Source organism: Citrus sinensis, chromosome 3, assembly GCF_022201045.2.
Source record: "Citrus sinensis cultivar Valencia sweet orange chromosome 3, DVS_A1.0, whole genome shotgun sequence".
Classification (NCBI taxonomy): Eukaryota; Viridiplantae; Streptophyta; class Magnoliopsida; order Sapindales; family Rutaceae; genus Citrus; species Citrus sinensis.
Window position 1 is genome coordinate 9,593,291 of NC_068558.1, and position 21,738 is coordinate 9,615,028.

Genomic DNA, 21,738 nt, shown 5'->3' on the forward strand with positions numbered 1-21,738 from the left:
CCTAGCAAATAAAGCGAAAATAAAATTCAAATTCAAAATGTTTTTTTTTTAATTTAGAAACACTCGTGTTTATTCAATCAGATTAATGATAGCAATCAAATAAAAGTATAAGCATTATCTCCAGTCTAAACCAACATTACACCCACATCAACCATCCACATGAATCAGCCCAGTAGACTTTGTTATAGCTACTTTCAAGAATGACATGTCAAACCCCAAAATCTCACTAGAAGTAGTGACACTCTTACAAAGAAATTAAATCCACTAAAAGTAGTCACTCCAATGAATGGTAATTGAGAGAGAAAATAATAAAGAACTGATATCACATGCTCTCACCAAGATGAAATAAATATGCCCTCAGCTTAGAAATAATACGATCTCAAGTCAAACAAAAATGCTAGTCAACCCAGTTTATTTATCTTTTTTTTTATTATGCATCACTACATCGTTTTAGCCCATATAACTAGTTTCTACTTCAAACTATAGTTCCCTAAAATCAAGAAGGACTTTTATTAGGACGTAACGTAGGCTAGAGACATGGCTAACAAAGAAGAAAAATAAGGAAAACAAAGTGTATGTTTGAGAAAAATGCATAGAATTGTTTTTTTTTGGAAGTTGCAAGGTGGATTTCACCTATTATTTTTATTTTTATTCTTTTGAAACAACAACTTTTGTTTGTTTTTTTTTTTTGGCATAACTTCACTGAACAAAATAATTTTTTATATTTTTCTCAAACATAAATAGGTGATGGAACTTATAAGATATCAGGTAATACTCCAAATCGGAGTGGGTCAAGATGATAAGTTGACAAAGAAAAGTTTTTTTTTTTAAACGCTCAAAAGGGTTAACTATGGATATTTAATAAAAGGGATGGCTAGAAAGGCTCAAACGGATCAAAGATGGCATTTCCATCGTCTTTTAGGGCTCTAAATAATCATCCATATCTACTAGTTAAATGGGTCTCCCAATGTAACAACACACATTTTTTTCTTTTTTTATTTTACAATTTTTTTAAGGGTTAACTCAAAAGCAATTTAGAGATCGTGTGTAAAATAATAAACTGCTAAGCTGTATAAAGAGTGGGCAAAAGAGTTATTCTCCAAGAAAAATAATAGGCTCAAAAACTCACTTTGTACTTATTATGACATGTTCATTCCTTCAAGTAACTCACATTTGTCTCCGACATCAACATGTAGAGTAGCAAACATAACGTAACATCACTTAAGACCAAAGATAATACAAATACTAAAATTTGAAATTAATCATGTCATCCAATGTTAAAACAAATCACACAAAAAATTTTTTTTTCAAATAACATTCTACCTCCCAACCTATTCTAAGCATAAAAGGAAAATATGCATGCAGAAATGTGAAAATGATGCATAAAAACTAATTAGAAAAGTTACACGTAAAATGATAGAAAACGAAAATGATTTTTTTTTTAAAGAAGATGCGTTTCTAGAGGAACTACACTCCATATTCAGCCATCTTCGACTCAAAAGTTGGAAAAATGTATATTTATAGAGGAGAAATTAAAAAGAAGAAGAAAAATGAACATCAAAACTTAATAAAGAAAAAGAATTTTTTTTAAAATTTTTTTTAAACGATGAAGATGCATTTCTAGAGTCACTACCCTCCATATTCAGCCATCTTCAACACAAAAAATTAGCAACAATTAGTTTCTACAATAAAAAATTAGTAAAAACTTAACCAAAATTCCACAATTGTCGACTATTCCCTCCCCCCAACCAGAACGAAACATTGTTCTCAATGTTTGAAAGGAAAAAAGTAGAGTTTAAAAGACATCACCTGGGTGGTGCAACACAGAAACCAATATTTACAAGCGGAGAGTTAAATCTAATTTGTACTTCTTACTGCGGCTACTATTACCATCATTATTTGGATGCTCCAACACAAAGGTCCAGGGGTCTGGCTCCGGTCTATAAGCTTGTAACATATCAAGTAGCTCATTAACAGTGTGAGCACAAATAAAGAGTTTTTTCACATTAGAGGGAATGAAATAGTTTTTTATTGCATGGTTAAGAAATGCGATAAAGCCATCATAAAAGTTATTGACATTTAACAAACCGATGAGTTTCTGGTGGATGTGCAGATGGGCCCAAGATGCTAGTGTGATAAGTGTCTCTAGTGTTGCAAGATCTCCTGGAAGGAAAATAAAAACATCAGCATGATTAAGCATTTCAGTTATTCTTTCTTGCATACCTGAGACGACTAACTCTTCTCCAGTTGATGAGTCAGACGAACTGCCTAATGATTTTAAGACTCTTGGGATGATGTCTAACACTTGACTTCCTCTGATAAAAGCTGCTTCTGAGACCATTTTTGATAACCCTCGGTTACCTCCTCCATACATCAAGTGTAATTTTCTCTCTGCTATACTTTGACCAAGATCGATGGCTGCCTCAACGAACTCTTTATGTTTGCCATAGGTAAATCCAGAAAGCACACAAATGTTCTTGAATTCTCTATTTGGAGTAGCTGCCATTATGATACTTCTCAAAAAAATAATTTGTGAGTGTTTGACAAAAAAAATCACATTTAAGAGTCTTGATGACAGTGGGTCATAGTTGTGTATGAGGTAACATGTTAATGTCAAATAACGCGTAAAGCACGTGGCTCACGAGTCAAAAAGGAAACAGTAAAAAAGAAAAAGCAAACAGTAAGAAGGAAAAAACAAACAGTAATAAAATTATTAAAGACAATAATACACACAATAAAACAATAGTGAAATAAAATAACAGTAAAATGAAAGGATATTTGCAGGTAGTTGCGACTGTGGCTCACGTCTTCCTCTAGTTTTACGTCCAGAAACGGCTTGAACGCCCTCTATGGGTCGAGGATAGGCTTCCCATCCAGTTTTCTTATAAACTGGCAAACAGGGTCGTTTATAGTCAGATTCCCGAGACTATATCGTGCATGCTCTTTCTGGAATAATGGCCATAACTGGAGAATCGCTCCTTGCACATATCCACTGGGATGCGTTTCAAGAGACAAAAGGATATCATCCAATGACTCCTTATTCAAGCTATCCCTAATGAATTGAATCTTCTCTTCCCTGTTATCAGACATCATTCCTAAAGAACATGGGTTTTTATTGCAACTTATTCTGGCACACTTTTGACAAGCAACAGAAATTCGTCGAGCTCATCGTTTTCTTGCATAATTTCCTTTACCACAACCAGGCATGTATGCAATAAATTCTGGAGGTAACTCACCTGCCGATTGTACTTTAGCCTCGATTAACCAACGGATGTCAGCAAGTATGATATTCCTCATAAGTAATCGCATGCGTTCGGACCGAGCTTTATAGATCGTAAGGATGGCATTATGAGGAAGTGAAGGGAATCGCTTGTGAAGCTTCGCTAGAATCTCGTTTCTGTTCATACTTTCGCCTCATAATATCAGTTATTATGGGAAACTGAAATAACCGACTTGATTGTCACGGAGTACCGTTATCCGCCACTTCACCGGGGTAACTGTTGAGTATTAGAAAATGCATATTTATAAAGGAGAAAACCGTCATTTTACATTTTAAGTCTTACTAACAACCCTTACTTTTATATATTTAACCTTCTTGTGATTTAATTACATGTGTTTTATTTTAATTAAGTATTTTATGTATTTTAGGGGCATTATAGTCATTTCACAATAAAGGAGAGATCAGACGGCAAAACGGACATCACTTTTGAACTCAGGACGGTCGAAAACCTTAGGAGGAGCATAAAAGGAAAAATGGCACTATTCACATGTACGGTACTATTCACGTGTACGGTACTGTATACGTTACTGTTCACGACACTGTTCACATAGACGGATGATGACGTGGCATTGACCGATGATGTGGCATTGACTGATGAGGTGTCACGATCCTGTTGGACTAAAATTCTTATGTACTGTTGATGGTGACGTGGCAGCATATCAGTGGACGAAAAATCTCGCGTACGGTGCATGCATCACACAGGATTATTTTCAACCAAACCGCGTTACTGTTCATCCGGGTCAAACCACGTTACTGTTCAAAGTCGGGTCAAACCGTGTTACTGTTCATCCGCGTGGTCAAACGTGGACTGTTGACTAATGACGTGGCGCAATCCTGAGCGTCCAAACTGTTTTTAATCCGATGGCCATGATTTACTCCATGTATCTATAAAAAGGGGGCCTCCCCCCCTAATTTGATATCTCTGAATCCATTTTTGGACTCTGTTTTCTGTAATTCCCTCTCCATCTTGTATTTTCTTCGTATTTTAATAAATTCCTATTTTGCCCCTAGTTCAATTATGAGTGGCTAATTTTCTTTCAAGCTTGGGTTGAAGGTGAAGTCTCAACATGTGTCATGGGCTTAATTTGGTAAATTTATTTTCTCTTCCCCTCTAGTTTTTGTGGATGTTTTGACTTCTCGTCGACAAATAATACTAATCTTGTCTAGTACCGCCTTGGTTTCACCGGCCCTCTAGTATAAGGTTATTATTATTTGGCACGATAAGCCCTTAGCACCATATTGATTAGAGCGTGGTTCATGAGGTGTGGATTCCCCCCTCATGATTTAATTGGCATTAATAAGGAATATTTAGCCCATGATGCATGTTGATGCGGATCCGAATACCCAAGTACGTCATTTCAATAGAATTATCTTCAATCTATTCTCGCCATTGCAAGTCAAATTTTAGAATTTATTATCGCCATTTCAATTCCAATTTTAGAATAATTTAAATCACTTCCACCACAATTCCAACCACCCATTTACAAAATTAATTCTACATATAATTAAAATCCACCTCCTCGTGGGATCGACACTCGTCACCATTGATCTACACTACAATAGATTCGTGCGCTTGCGAGTACATTAAAATTTGCACAACAAGTTTTTGGCGCCGTTGCCGGGGAGGTAAGTAATTTTAATTCATAGAATTAATTTTTGTGAATAATTTCTTTTATTTGTTTTCTTGTATTTTTTTTATTATTAAAAAAAAAAGAAAAAAAAAAGTGAATCTACATTTAAAGGTTAGTATTTCTTTTCTTTTTCTCTTCTTTAAAATTCTGTAATTTAATTTTCCATTTATTTTTCTTTGTAATTTTTTTTTTGTTTATCTTATTAATTTAATTTTTAGTTAATTTCTTTCACGTATTTATTTTTGTGTATTTTTATAGAAAGGTTGTAATAGCGCAATAAGGTTAGTATCGTAATTTCTCCCTCTTCTTTATTTTTACTTGTTTTGTTCCTATCTTTATTTTTATTTTATTTGTTTTGCATGCATGGTCGTAGGTCATTATTACCTAATCTTGAACCTATAGACCTTGAACTAGAAAAAACACTTCGCACACACAAACAAATTAAAAATAAAATGGATTTGCAACCACAGGAGAGGCCATTTAAGGACTACTTCAGTCCCTTAGCTAATTTGAGCACGTCATGCATAAGATACCCAAATGTAGCTGCTAGGAGTTTTGAATTAAAACCTAGTGTGTTAAATTGTCTCCCTACATTTTATGGCCTAGAAAATGAGGATCCATATAATCATTTGAATGATTTTCATGCCATTTGTCAAACATTCAAATATGAGAATTTTTCAGATGATGATGTTAAACTTAGACTATTCCCATTTTCTTTAAAAGATAGAGCTCGTTCATGGTTAAATACTTTACCTGCTAATAGCATTTCATCATGGGAACAAATGGTAACGAAATTTTTGAATAAATATTTCCCAGTGCATAAAACCAACGCTATTCGCAGGGAAATCTCGGAGTTTACCCAGAGAGAGGACGAGCAATTTTTCGAAACATGGGAGCGATTCAATGGGCTACTCTTGAAGTGTCCACATCATGGGTACGAGAAATGGCATCAATGCCAATACTTTTTGGAGGGATTACTACCAAATGTGCAAGAATGGCTAATGGCAACAAGTGGAGGAGAGCTAATGTCAAAAAGTGCGTCAGAAATTTGGGAATTCTTCCAGCGACAAGCGGACAATTCCCAACAACGGAGTCGATCACTCAGGAATACTAGAAGGATTAAAGGAGTGAATGAGGTTCACATTGGCGAGTCAACTTCGGGAATCAAAGAAGTCAAGGAGATGGTTGAAGGTCTTGCTCGATAAATAGCATCATTATCGACTGCTAAATCAACAGAACCACATGACCATGACTCATACTCAGATCAAGCCAATGCCATAGGTGTAATGAGAAAGCCATCAAATTACAACCCATACTCCAACACATATAACCCTGGATGGAGAGATCACCCCAATTTTTCATGGTCTCAAGGATTCCAACAGAATGGACCAGCAGCTCCAGCTCCACCAATGCAACAAATTTCTCAAACTCCTCAAGCCTCTCAGCCACCATTTAGACCATACAATCAGAACCAGAATTACTCTCAGCCCAGACCATGGGAGGATTCATTCCAGAATCTTAAGAATCTTACTCACTCCACGATTGAGCAACAGAACCGCACCATTGATGGACTACGAAATGAGTTGAGAGCAGGCTTCAACTCACAAGCTCAATCAGTTTCAAGCCTCGAGAAGATGGTGGGACAACTTGCTTCTTCAGTTCAGACCTTGGCAATGACCGTTGAGAAAGGTAAGTTTCCAAGTCAACCAGTGCCTAACCCTAAAGGAGTGCATGAAGCAAGTACCAGTTCACCACAGCAGCATGGAGAGATCAAAGCAGTAATGACCTTGCGAAAAGGAAAGGAAGTCGACAACAAAGTGGAGATGCCGGTGACAAAAGAAAATCAAATTGTACCTGTGAATGTTGAGGACTCATCACCGGAGGAGAAAGAAGAAACTAACCCACGAGAATACGTTCCCAAAGCTCCATTTCCTCAAAGGTTAGCTAAAGGAAAGAAGGGAAAATCCACAGGTGAGATTCTTGAAATCTTCAAACAGGTAAGTGTTAACATCCCTTTGCTTGATGCTATTAAACAAGTTCCATCTTATGCCAAGTTTCTTAAAGACCTTTGTACTAAAAAGAGAAATATGCATGTTCAAAAGAAGGCATTTTTAACAGAAAACGTTAGTTCTATACTCCAACATAAAATTCCTTTAAAATGCAAAGACCCAGGCTCCCCCACTATCTCATGTAGTATAGGGAACCACACAATTGAGAATGCTTTGTTGGATTTAGGAGCTAGTGTAAATCTTTTGCCTTACTCTGTATTCGTGAAACTTGGACTGGGAGAATTACACCCAACTCCAGTGGTGTTACAGCTTGCAGATCGGTCCACGAAAATACCTCGTGGTATTGTGGAGGACGTGCTTATCCAGGTAGACAAATTTTATTTTCCTGTTGACTTCATTGTAATTGACACTCAACCAATACAGGATTTAAGGAAGCACATCCCCATTATTCTAGGCCGACCTTTCTTGGCAACTGCGGATGCTCACATTCAATGTAGAACTGGAAATATGCAGTTGTCCTTCGGCAACATGACTATGGAGCTGAACATCTTCAACATTGCCAAACAACCTCACAGTGCAGATGATGGAATTGTTGATGTGGATTTAATCGAAGCATTAGTTGATGACACTTTTCTTTCAAACCTTAGTGATGATCCTTTACAAACATGTTTAACTCACTTTGGTTTTGATTTTGATATTGACAGATCGGTTGATGAGGTCAACGCCCTGCTTGACTCAGCACCATCTATGGACACTAATAAATGGAAGTCAAGAGTTGAGCAACTAGCACCATCAGAGAAGCAACTCATTCCATCATCAGAATCACCACCGAAACTCGAGCTCAAACCATTGCCCAACACTTTGGAATATGCATTTTTGGGAAAAGAAAGTACTCTGCCGGTAATCATCTCATCATCCCTCAATGATGAACAAAAAGGTAAGTTGTTGGATGTTTTAAAAGAGCACAAAGGAGCATTAGGATGGACCATAGCAGACATTAAATGTATAAACCCAGTAGATTGCATGCATTACATTCACCTTGATGAAAATGCTAAAACTACTAGGGAGATGCAACGTCGGTTAAATCCTAACATGAAAGAAGTTGTTAGAACTGAGGTCCTTAAGCTATTAGATGCAGGTATCATTTACCCAATTTCTGATAGTTCATGGGTCAGTCCTGTACAAGTTGTCCCTAAAAAGTCAGGAGTCACAGTAGTTACCAATGCTGATAATGAATTGATACCCACTAGAGTGACTACAGGATGGCGTGTATGCATTGATTATAGAAAATTGAATTCTGTCACACGTAAAGACCATTTTCCTTTACCATTTATTGATCAAATGCTTGATAGATTAGCAGGCCATGAATTTTATTGCTTTCTAGATGGTTACTCAGGATATAATCAGATTCCCATAGCACCAAAAGATCAAGAGAAAACTACTTTCACTTGCCCTTTTGGCACATTTGCATATAGGAGAATGCCATTTGGATTATGTAATGCACCTGCTACATTTCAACGATGCATGTTGAGCATTTTTTCTGATATGGTGGAACGATTCCTTGAAGTCTTTATGGATGATTTTTCTGTCTTTGGTGACTCGTTTGATCAATGTTTACATCATCTAACACTAGTTTTGCAGAGATGTATCGAGAAGAACTTGGTCTTAAATTGGGAGAAATACCATTTTATGGTAAAACAAGGTATTGTTCTCGGTCACATCATTTCGAGTAAAGGTATTGAGGTTGACAAAGCCAAGGTGGATCTCATTTCTAATCTTCCTCCACCCAAAACAGTCAGAGAAGTAAGATCTTTCCTTGGGCATGCTGGTTTCTATAGACGTTTCATTAAAGATTTTAGTAAAGTTTCTAGACCCTTATGCAATTTACTTGCTAAGGATGTACCTTTTATCTTTAATGATTCATGTCTTATGGCGTTTGAAAAATTAAAACAGTTGTTGACATCATCACCCATCATTCAGGCCCCAAACTGGAACTTACCATTTGAGCTAATGTGTGATGCATCTGATTATGCAGTAGAAGCAGTATTAGGACAAAGAGTTGAACGAATTCCCCATGTTATTTACTATGCTAGTATGACATTGAATGATGCACAGTTGAACTATTCAACTACTGAAAAAGAAATGCTAGCAGTAGTGTTTGCATTGGAAAAATTTCGATCATATCTCATTGGTTGTAAAATAATTATATTCACAGATCATGCTGCTCTTAAATATCTTCTCACAAAGAAAGATGCAAAAGCCAGACTAATTCGTTGGGTGTTACTTTTGCAGGAATTTGACTTGGAATTCAAAGATAAAAAAGGGACAGAAAATGTTGTGGCGGACCACCTCTCTCGTCTCCATTTTGACACAATAATAGAACAATTACCATTAAATGAGTCATTTCCAGATGAACAATTAATGAGTGTGGAAGTATTACCTTGGTATGCTGATATAGTTAATTATCTTGTTACAGGTAAACTTCCAGAGCATTGGACCAAGCAAGACAAGGCTAAATTCTTTGCAGAGATAAAGAATTTCTTTTGGGATGACCCGTATTTGTTCAAGTATTGTGCGGATCAAATTGTTAGACGATGTGTCCCAGAAAGTGAAATTCAGAATATCCTTTCATTCTGCCATGAACAAGCTTGTGGAGGCCATTTCAGTGCTAAGAAGACAGCGACTAAAGTTTTACAATGTGGTTTCTATTGGCCATCTATATTTCGAGACGCTTACACTTTCTGTTCTTCATGTGATAGGTGTCAACGAATGGGAAGCATTACACGAAGGAACATGATGCCACTAAATCCAATTTTAGTGGTTGAGATTTTTGACGTATGGGGTATCGACTTCATGGGACCCTTTCCCCCTTCTTTTGGCCATCAATACATATTGGTTGCTGTTGACTACGTATCAAAATGGGTAGAAGCAATTCCATGTAGGACCAATGATCACAAGGTGGTAATAACATTTTTAAAAAGCAACATTGTTTCACGCTTTGGATTCCCTCGAGCAATAATCAGTGATGGTGGTGCCCACTTTTGTAACAAAGCATTCAAAGCTCTTTTGACAAAGTATTCAATCACACACAAAGTGGCGACCCCGTATCATCCGCAAACCAGTGGCCAAGTTGAGATCTCCAATCGAGAAATAAAGCACATATTAGAAAAAACGGTGAGGCCGGACAGAAAAGATTGGTCATTAAGACTTGATGATGCCTTATGGGCATATAGAACGGCTTTCAAGACCCCGATTGGGATGTCACCCTACAGGCTAGTGTATGGAAAAGCTTGCCACCTACCTGTGGAACTCGAGCATCGTGCATATTGGGCCATCAAGAAATTCAATTTTGACATGCAGCAAGCCAGCTCAGAAAGAAGATTACAGCTGGCAGAACTTGAAGAAATTCGCAATGACGCGTACGAAAATGCCAAGATTTACAAGCAACGAATGAAAGTCTTCCATGATAAGCAAATTATGAGAAAATCGTTCACTCCAGGTCAGAAAGTGCTTTTATTCAATTCTCGCTTGCACCTATTCCCAGGTAAGTTACGCTCTCGTTGGTCTGGCCCATTTATTGTTCATACTGTTTTTCCACATGGGGCAATTGAAATTAAAGACCCAAAGAATGGTGTCACATTTAAAGTTAATGGTCAAAGATTAAAGCCATATCTAGAGTACCAACCACATGAAGAAGACACCGAAATAAATTTGAGTGACCCACCAAATTTGAATTGATTTTTTTTCTTTTCGTTGATTTGATTTTTCTTTCTTTCTTTTTATTATTATTCTTTTGCTAATTGAAATTGTTTTTGCATAAGTGTGTTTATTTTACCATTAAGTTTTCTCTTATCATTGTTAATCATGAGTCTCATACTTAGACCGTTCCTCCTGAACATTCTTAAACCACTTCAACGTGTCAAAACTCATCTCAAAAGACAGATTCAATTTTGTAAAACACATCGCATTTGGGCTCTACAACCACCAGAGTTAGTAGCCTATGTTGAGGGTTTAGAAAGCCAACTCAGACACATTGAGAGAAGTGTTTACGACATCCAGTTGGAGCTTGAGGTAAATTCAATAAGAGGACGATTTTAATTTTCTTTGTGTGTTTTAATTTGTTTTTCTGTTTGTGTGCTTTAGTTTGTTACCCCGGTGAAGTGGCGGATAACGGTACTCCGTGACAATCAAGTCGGTTACTTCAGTTTCCCATAATAACTGATATTCTGAGGCGAAAGTATGGACAGAAACGAGATTCTAGCAAAGCTTCACAAGCGATTCCCTTCACTTCCTCAGAATGCCCTCCTTACGATCTATAAAGCTCGGTCCGAACGCATGCGATTACTCATGAGGAATAACATACCTGCTGACATCCGTTGGTTAATCGAGGCTAAAGTACGATCGGCAGGTGAGTTACCTCCAAAATTTATTGCATTCATGCCTGGTTGTGGTAAAGGAAATTATGCAAGAAAACGACGAGCTCGAAGAATTTCTGTTGCTTGTCATAAGTGTGCCAGAATGAGTTGCAATAAAAACCCATGTTCTTTAGGAATGGTGTCTGATAACAGGGAAGATAAGATTCAATTCATTAGGGATGGCTTGAATAAGGAGTCATTGGATGATATCCTTTTGTCTCTTGAAACGCATCCCAGTGGATATGTGCAAGGAGCGATTCTCCAGTTATGGCCATTATTCCAGAAAGAGCATGCACGATATAGTCTCGGGAATCTGACTATAAACGACCCTGTTTGCCAGTTTATAAGAAAACTGGATAGGAAGCCTATCCTCGACCCATAGAGGGCGTTCAAGCCGTTTCTGGACGTAAAACCAGAGGAAGATATGAGCCACAGTCGCAACTACCTGTAAATATCCTTTTACTTTACTGTTATTTTATTTCACTATTGTCTTATTGTTTGCATTATTGTCTTTAATAATTTTATTACTGTTTACTTTTTCCTTTTTACTGTTTTCTTTTTGACTTGCGAGCACGTGCTTTACGCGTTATTTGACACTGACATATTACCTCATACACAACCATGACCCACTATCACCAAGACTCTTAAATGTGATTTCTTTTTTGTCAAGTACTCACAAATTGTTTTTGAGAAGTATCACAATGTCAGCTACTCCCAATAGACAATTCAAGAACATTTGTGTGCTTTCTGGATTTACATATGGCAAACATAAAGAGTTCGTTGAGGCAGCCATAGATCTTGGTCGAAGCGTAGCAGCGAGAAAATTACACTTGGTGTATGGAGGAGGTAATCGAGGGTTATCAAAAATGGTCTCAGAAGCAGCTTTTATCAGAGGAAGTCAAGTGTTAGGCATCATCCCAAGAGTCTTAAAACCATTGGGCAGTTCGTCTGACTCATCAACTGGAGAAGAGTTAGTCGTCTCAGGTATGCAAGAAAGAATAACTGAAATGCTTAATCATGCTGATGCATTTATTTTCCTTCCAGGAGATCTTGCAACACTAGAGGCACTTATCACGCTAGCATCTTGGGCCCATCTGCACATCCACCAAAAACCCATCGGTTTGTTAAATGTCAATAACTTTTATGATGGCTTTATCGCATTTCTTAACCATGCAATAAAAAACTATTTCATTCCCGCTAATGTGAAAAAACTTTTTATTTGTGCTCACACTGCTAATGAGCTACTTGATATGTTACAAGCTTATAGACCGGAGCCAGACCCCTGGACCTTCGTGTTGGAGCGTCCAAATAATGATGGTAACAGTAGCAGCAGTAAGAAGTACAAATTAGATTTAACTCTCCGCCTATAAATATTTTCTTCTGTGTTGCACCACCTAGGTGATGTCTTCTAAACTCTACTTCTTTCCTTTCAAACATTGAGGACAATGTTTCGTTCTGGTTGGGGGGAGGGAATAGTCGACAATTGTGGAATTTTGGTTAAGTTTTTACTAATTTTTGTTGTAGAAACTAACTGTTGCTAACTTTTTGTGTTGAAGATGGCTGAATATGGAGTGTAGTGACTCTAGAAACGCATCTTCATCGTTTATAAAAAAAAAAAAAAATTCAGACATTTTCTTTTTCTTTATTATGTGTTTATGTTTATTTTTCTTCTTTAATTTCTCCTCTATAAATATATATTTTCCAACTTTTGAGTCGAAGATGGCTGAATATGGAGTGTAGTTCCTCTAGAAACGCATCTTCTTTTAAAAAAAAAAAATCATTTTCGTTTTCTATCATTTTACGTGTAACTTTTCTAATTAGTTTTTATGCATCATTTTCACATTTCTGCATGCATATTTTCCTTTCATGTTTAGAATAGGTTGGGGGGTAGAATGATGTTTAAAAAAAAAAATGTGTGATTTGTTTTAACATTGGATGACATGATTAATTTCAAATTTTAGTATTTGTATTATCTTTGGTCTTAAGTGATGTTACGCTATGTTTGCTACTTTACATGTTGATGTCGGAGACAAATGTGAGTTGCTTGAAGGAATGAACATGTCATAATAAGTACCAAGTGAGTTTTTGAGCCTATTATTTTTCTTGGAGAATAACCCTTTTGCCCACTCTTTATACAGCTTAGCAGTTTATTATTTTATACACGATCTCTAAATTACTTTTGAGTTAACCCTTAAAAAAAAAATTGTAAAATAAAAAAAAAAGAAAAAAGAGTGTGTTGCTACATTTGGAGGCCCATCTAACTAGTAGATATGGAAGATTATTTAGAGCCCTAAAAGACAATGGAGAGGCCATCTTTGATCCGTTTGAGCCTTTCAAGCCATCCCTTTTATTTAATATCCATAGTTAACCCTTTTGAGCCTTTAAAAAAAAAAAAAAAAAACCTTTTCTTTGTCAACTTATCATCTTGACCCACTCCGATTTGGAGTATTACCTGATATCTTATAAGTTCCATCACCTATTTATGTTTGAGAAAATGTAAATAATTATTTTGTTCAGTGAAGTTATGCCAAATAAAAGCAAAAACAAAAAACAAAAAAAAACAAAAACAAAAACAAAAGTTGTTGTTTCAAAAGAATAAAAATAGGTGAAATCCACCTTGCAACTTCCAAAAAAAAAAAAAAAAATTCTCTGCATTTTTCTCAAACATACACTTTGTTTTCCTTATTTTCCTTCTTTGTTAGCCATGTCCCTAGCCTACGTTTCATCCTAATAAAAGTCCTTCTTGATTTTAGGGAACTATAGTTTGAAGTAGAAGCTAGTTATATGGGCTAAAAAGATGTAGTGATGCATAATTAAAAAAAAAAAAAAGATAAATAAAGTGGGTTGACTAACATTTTATTTGACTTGAGATCGTATTATTTCTAAGCTGAGGGCATATTTATTTCATCTTGGTGAGAGCATGTGATATCACTTCTTTATTATTTTCTCTCTCAATTACCATTCATTGGAGTGACTATTTTTATTGGGATTAATTTATTTGTGAGAGTGTCACTACTTCCAGTGAGATTTTGGGGTTTGACATGTCATTCTTGAGAGTAGCTAAAACAAAGTCTACTGGGCTAATTCATGTGGATGGTTGATGTGGGTGTGATGTTGCTTTAGACTGGAGATAATGCTTATACTTTTATTTGAGTGCTATCATTAATCTGATGGAATAAATACGAGTGTTTCTATTAAAACAAAAAAAAAAATTATTTTGAATTTGAATTTTGTTTTCGCTTTATTTGCTAGGGACTAGCAATAAGCTGGTTGGGGGGTGTGTTGAGTATTAGAAAATGCATATTTATAAAGGAGAAAACCGTCATTTTACATTTTAAGTCTTACTAACAACCCTTACTTTTATATATTTAACCTTCTTGTGATTTAATTACATGTGTTTTATTTTAATTAAGTATTTTATGTATTTTAGGGGCATTATAGTCATTTCACAATAAAGGAGAGATCAGACGGCAAAACGGACATCACTTTTGAACTCAGGACGGTCGAAAACCTTAGGAGGAGCATAAAAGGAAAAATGGCACTATTCACATGTACGGTACTATTCACGTGTACGGTACTGTATACGTTACTGTTCACGACACTGTTCACATAGACGGATGATGACGTGGCATTGACCGATGATGTGGCATTGACTGATGAGGTGTCACGATCCTGTTGGACTAAAATTCTTATGTACTGTTGATGGTGACGTGGCAGCATATCAGTGGACGAAAAATCTCGCGTACGGTGCATGCATCACACAGGATTATTTTCAACCAAACCGCGTTACTGTTCATCCGGGTCAAACCGCGTTACTGTTCAAAGTCGGGTCAAACCGTGTTACTGTTCATCCGCGTGGTCAAACGTGGACTGTTGACTAATGACGTGGCGCAATCCTGAGCGTCCAAACTGTTTTTAATCCGATGGCCATGATTTACTCCATGTATCTATAAAAAGGGGGCCTCCCCCCCTAATTTGATATCTCTGAATCCATTTTTGGACTCTGTTTTCTGTAATTCCCTCTCCATCTTGTATTTTCTTCGTATTTTAATAAATTCCTATTTTGCCCCTAGTTCAATTATGAGTGGCTAATTTTCTTTCAAGCTTGGGTTGAAGGTGAAGTCTCAACATGTGTCATGGGCTTAATTTGGTAAATTTATTTTCTCTTCCCCTCTAGTTTTTGTGGATGTTTTGACTTCTCGTCGACAAATAATACTAATCTTGTCTAGTACCGCCTTGGTTTCACCGGCCCTCTAGTATAAGGTTATTATTATTTGGCACGATAAGCCCTTAGCACCATATTGATTAGAGCGTGGTTCATGAGGTGTGGATTCCCCCCTCATGATTTAATTGGCATTAATAAGGAATATTTAGCCCATGATGCATGTTGATGCGGATCCGAATACCCAAGTACGTTATTTCAATAGAATTATCTTCAATCTATTCTCGCCATTGCAAGTCAAATTTTAGAATTTATTATCGCCATTTCAATTCCAATTTTAGAATAATTTAAATCACTTCCACCACAATTCCAACCACCCATTTACAAAATTAATTCTACATATAATTAAAATCCACCTCCTCGTGGGATCGACACTCGTCACCATTGATCTACACTACAATAGATTCGTGCGCTTGCGAGTACATTAAAATTTGCACAACAGTAACAAACTAAAGCACACAAACAGAAAAACAAATTAAAACAAACAAAAAAAATTAAAATCGTCCTCTTATTGAATTTACCTCAAGCTCCAACTGGATGTCGTAAACACTTCTCTCAATGTCTCTGAGTTGGCTTTCTAAACCCTCAACATAGGCTACTAACTCTGGTGGCTGTAGAGCCCAAATGCGATGTGTTTTACAAAATTGAATCTGCCTTTTGAGATGAGTTTTGACACGTTGAAGTGGTTTAAGAATGTTCAGGAGGAACGGTCTAAGTAAGGTACTCATGATTAAAAATGATAAAAGAAAACTTATTAGTTAAACAAACACACTTATGCAAAAATAATTTCAATTAGCAAAAAAATAATATAAAGAAAGAAAAAGAAAAGAAAAAAAATATCAAATCACCGAAAAGAAAAGAAGAAAAAAATCAATTAAAATCTGGTGGGTCACTCAAATTTATTTCGGTGTCTTCTTCATGTGGTTGGTACTCCAGATATGGCTTTAATCTTTGACCATTAACTTTAAACATGACACCGTTCTTTGGGTCCTTAATTTCAATTGCCCCATGTGGAAAAACAGTATGTACAATAAATGGGCCAGACCAACAAGAGCGTAACTTACCTGGGAATAAGTGCAAGCGAGAATTGTATAAAAGCACTTTCTGACCTGGAGTGAACGATTTTCTGATAATTTACTTGTCATGGAAGACTTTCATCCGTTGCTTGTAAATCTTGGCATTTTCGTATGCGTCATTGCGAATTTCTTCAAGTTCTGCCAGTTGTAATCTTCTTTCTGAGCTGGCTTGCTGCATGTCAAAGTTGAATTTCTTGATGGCCCAATACGCACGATGCTCGAGTTCCACAGGTAGGTGGCAAGCTTTTCCATACACTAGCCTATAGGGTGACATCTCAATCGGGGTCTTGAAAGCCGTTCTGTATGCCCATAATGCATCATCAAGTCTTAATGACCAATCTTTCATGTCTGGCCTCACCGTTTTTTCTAATATGTGCTTTATTTCTTGATTAGATATCTCAACTTGGCCACTGGTTTGCGGATGATATGGGATTGCCACTTTGTGTGTGATTGAATACTTTGTCAAAAGAGCTTTGAATGCTTTGTTACAAAAGTGGGCACCACCATCACTGATTATGGCTCGAGGGAATCCAAAGCGTGAAACAATGTTGCTTTTCAAAAATGCTATCACCACCTTGTGATCATTGGTCCTACATGGAATTGCTTCTACCTATTTCGATACGTAGTCAACAGCAACCAATATGTATTGATGGCCAAAAGACGGGGGAAAGGGTTCCATGAAGTTGATACCCCATACATAAAAAATCTCAACCACTAAAATTGGATTTAGTGGCATCATATTCCTTCGCGTAATGCTCCCCATTCGTTGACACCTATCACATGAAGAACAGAAAGTGTAAGCGTCTCGAAATATAGTTGGCCAATAGAAACCACATTGTAAAACTTTAGTTGCTGTTTTCTTAGCACTGAAATGGCCTTCACAAGCTTGTTCATGGCAGAATGAAAGAATATTTTGAATTTCATTTTCTGGGACACATCGTCTAACAATTTGATCAGCACAATACTTGAACAGATACGGGTCATCCCAAAAGAAATTCTTTATCTCTGCAAAGAATTTAGCCTTGTCTTGCTTGGTCCAATGCTCTGGAAGTTTACCTCTACCAAGATAATTAACTATATCAGCATACCAAGGCAATACATCCGCACTCATTAATTGTTCATCTGGAAATGACTCATTCAATATTAATGGCTCTGTAATTGTGTCAAAATGGAGACGAGAGAGGTGGTCCGCCACAACATTTTCTGTCCATTTCTTATCTTTGAATTCCAAGTCAAATTCCTGCAAAAGTAACACCTAACGAATTAGTCTAACTTTTGCATCTTTCTTTGTGAGAAGATATTTAAGAGCAGTATGATCTGTGAATATAATTATTTTACAACCAATGAGATAAGATCGAAATTTCTCTAATGTAAACACTACTGCTAGCATTTCTTTTTCAGCAGTTGAATAATTCAACTGTGCATCATTCAATGTCATACTAGCATAGTAAATAACGTGGGGAATTCGATCAACTCTTTGTCCTAATACTGCTCCTACTGTATAATCAGATGCATCACACATGAGCTCAAATAGTAAGCTCCAGTTTGGGGGCTGAATGATGGGTGATGATGTCAACAACTGCTTTAGTTTTTCAAATGCCACAAGACATGAATTAATAAAGATAAAAGGTACATCCTTAGCAAGTAGATTGCATAAGGATCTAGAAACTTTGCTAAAATCTTTAATGAAACATCTATAAAAACCAGCATGCCCAAGGAAAGATCTTACTTCTCTGACTGTTTTGGGTGGAGGAAAATTAGAAATGAGATCCACCTTGGCTTTGTCAACCTCAATACATTTGCTCGAAATGATGTGACCGAGAACAATACCTTGTTTTACCATAAAATGGCATTTCTCTCAATTTAAGACCAAGTTCTTCTCGATACATCTCTGCAGAACTAGTGTTAGATGATGTAAACATTGATCAAACGAATCACCAAAGACAGAAAAGTCATCCATAAAGACTTCAAGGAATCGTTCAACCATATCAGAAAAAATGCTCAACATGCATCGTTGAAATGTAGCAGGTGCATTACATAATCCAAATGGCATTCTCCTATATGCAAATGTGCCAAAAGGGCAAGTGAAAGTAGTTTTTTTCCTGATCTTTTGGTGCTATGGGAATCTGATTATATCCTGAGTAGCCATCTAGAAAGCAATAAAATTCATGGCCTGCTAATCTATCAAGCATTTGATTAATAAATGGTAAAGGAAAATGGTCTTTACGTGTGACAGAATTCAACTTTCTATAATCAATGCATACACCCCATCCTGTAGTCACTCTAGTGGGTATCAATTCATTATCAGCATTCGTAACTACTGTGACTCCTGACTTTATGGGGACAACTTGCACAGGACTGACCCATGAACTATCAAAAATTGGGTAAATGATACCTGCATCTAATAGCTTAAGGACTTCAGTTCTAACAACTTCTTTCATGTTAGGATTTAACCGACGTTGCATTTCCCTAGTAGATTTAGCATTTTCATCAAGGTGAATATAATGCATGCAGTCTACTGGGTTTATACCTTTTATGTATGCTATGGTCCATCCTAATGCTCCTTTGTGCTATTTCAAAACATCCAACAACTTACCTTTTTTGTTCGTCATTTAGGGATGATGATATGATTACCAGCAGAGTACTTTCTTCTCTCAAAAATGCATATTCCAGAGTGTTGGGTAATGGTTTGAGCTCAAGTTTCGGTGGTGATTCTGATGATGGGATGAGTTTCTTCTCTGATGGTGCTAGTTGTTCAACTTTTGACTTCCATTTATTAGTGTCCATGGATGGTGCTGAGTCAAGTAGGGCGTTGACCTCATCGACCGATCTGTTAATATCAAAATCCAAACCAAAATGAGTTAAACATGTTTGTAAAGGATCATCACTAAGGTTTGAAAGAAAAGTGTTATCAAATATTGTTTCAATTAAATCCACATCAACAATTCCATCATCTGCATTGTGAGGTTGTTTGGCAATGTTGAAGATGTTCAGCTCCATAGTCATGTTGCCGAAGGACAACTGCATATTTTCAGTCCTGCATTGAATGTGAGCATCCGCAGTTGCCAAGAAAGGTCGGCCTAAAATAATGGGGATGTGCTTCCTTGAATCCTGTATTGGTTGAGTGTCAATTACAATGAAATCAACAGGAAAATAAAACTTGTCTACCTGGATAAGCACGTCCTCCACAATACCACGATGTATTTTCGTGGACCGATCTGCAAGCTGTAACATCACTGGAGTTGGGTGTAGTTCTCCCAGTTCAAGTTTCACGAATACAGAGTAAGGCAAAAGATTTACACTAGCTCCTAAATCCAACAAAGCATTCTCAATTGTGTGGTTCCCTATACTACAAGAGATAGTGGGGGAGCCTAGGTCTTTGCATTTTAGAGGAATTTTATGTTGGAGTATAGAACTAACGTTTTCTGTTAAAAATGTCTTCTTTTGAACATGAATGTTTCTCTTTTTAGTACAAAGGTCTTTAAGAAACTTGACATAAGATGGAACTTGCTTTATAGCATCAAGTAAAAGGATGTTAACACTTACCTGTTTGAAGATTTCGAGAATCTCACCTGTGGATTTTCCCTTCTTTCCTTTCGCTAACTTCTAAGGAAATGGAGCTTTCGGAACATATTCTTGTGGGTTGGTTTTTTCTTTTTCCTCCGGTGATGAGTCGTCAACATTTACAAGTACAATTTGATTTTTTGTCATCGGCATTTCTACTTTGTTGTTGACTTCTTTTCCTTTTCGCAAGGTCATGACTGCTTTGACCTCTCCATGCTGTTGTGGTGAACTGGTACTTGCTTCATGCACTCCTTTAGGATTAGGCACTGGTTGACTTGGAAACTTGCCTTTCTCAACAGTCATTGCCAAGGTCTGAACTGAAGAAGCAAGTTGTCCCACCATCTTCTCGAGGCTTGAAACTGATTGAGCTTGTGAGTTGAAGCCTGCTCTCAACTCATTTCGTAGTCCATCAATGGTGCGGTTCTGTTGCTAAATCGTGGAGTGAGTAACATTCCTGAAATTTTGGAATGCATCCTCGCATGGTCTGGGTTGTGAGTAGTTTTGGTTTTGATTGTATGGTCTAAATGGGGGCTGAGAGGCTAGAGGATTTTGTAGAATTGGTGGAACTGGAGTTGCTGGTCCAATCTGTTGGAGTCCTTAAGACCATGAAAAATTTGGGTGGTCTCTCCATCCAGGGTTATATGTGTTGGAGTATGAGTTGTAATTCGATGGCTTTCTCATTACACCTATGGCATTGGCTTGATCTGAGTATGAGTCATGGTCAAGTGGTTCTGTTGATTTAGCACTCGTTAACGATACTATTTCTCGAGCAAGACCTTCAACCATCTCCTTAACTTCTTTGATTCCCGAAGTTGACTCGCCAACGTGAACCTCATTTACTCCCTTAATTCTTCTAGTATTCCTGAGTGATCGACTCCGTTGTTGGGAATTATCCGCTTGTCGCTAGAAGAATTCTCAAATTTCTGATGCACTTTTTGACATTAGCTCTCCTCCACTTGTTGCCATTAGCCATTCTTGCACATTCGGCAATAATCCCTCCAAAAAGTATTGGCATTGATGCCATTTCTCGTACCCATGATGTGGACACTTCAAGAGTAGCCTATTGAATCGCTCCCATATTTCAAAAAACTGCTCGTCATCTCTCTGGGTAAACTCTGAGATTTCCCTGCGAATAGCATTGGTTTTATGCACTGGGAAATATTTATTCAAAAATTTCGTTACCATTTGTTCCCATGATGAAATGCTATTAGCAGGTAAAGTATTTAACCATGAACGAGTTCTATCTTTTAAAGAAAATGGGAATAGTCTAAGTTTAACATCATCGTCTGAAAAATTTTCATATTTAAAAGTTTGACAAATGGCATGAAAATCATTCAGATGATTATATGGATCCTCATTTTCTAGGCCATAGAATGTTGGGAGACAATTTAGCACACTAGGTTTTAGTTCAAAACTCCTAGCAGTTACATTTGGGTATCTTATGCATGATGTGCTCAAATTAGCTAAAGGACTGAAATAATCCTTAAATGGCCTCTTATGTGGTGCTTGTAAATCCATTCCAAATTTATTTTTAATGTGCC

The 21,738-nt window shown here is 36.9% G+C and overlaps 2 non-coding genes across 2 annotated transcripts; one reads left to right on the forward strand and one right to left on the reverse strand.

Annotated features, from left to right (window-relative positions):
* Window positions 1–5,744: 5,744 nt before the first annotated feature.
* On the reverse strand, window positions 5,745–5,848 carry LOC127901670 (small nucleolar RNA R71). Its single transcript, XR_008053914.1, has one exon. It is a non-coding gene; the product is annotated as a small nucleolar RNA R71 (small nucleolar RNA).
* Window positions 5,849–21,227: 15,379 nt separating this feature from the next.
* On the forward strand, window positions 21,228–21,331 carry LOC127901662 (small nucleolar RNA R71). The gene has a single exon (XR_008053906.1). It is a non-coding gene; the product is annotated as a small nucleolar RNA R71 (small nucleolar RNA).
* Window positions 21,332–21,738: the final 407 nt, after the last annotated feature.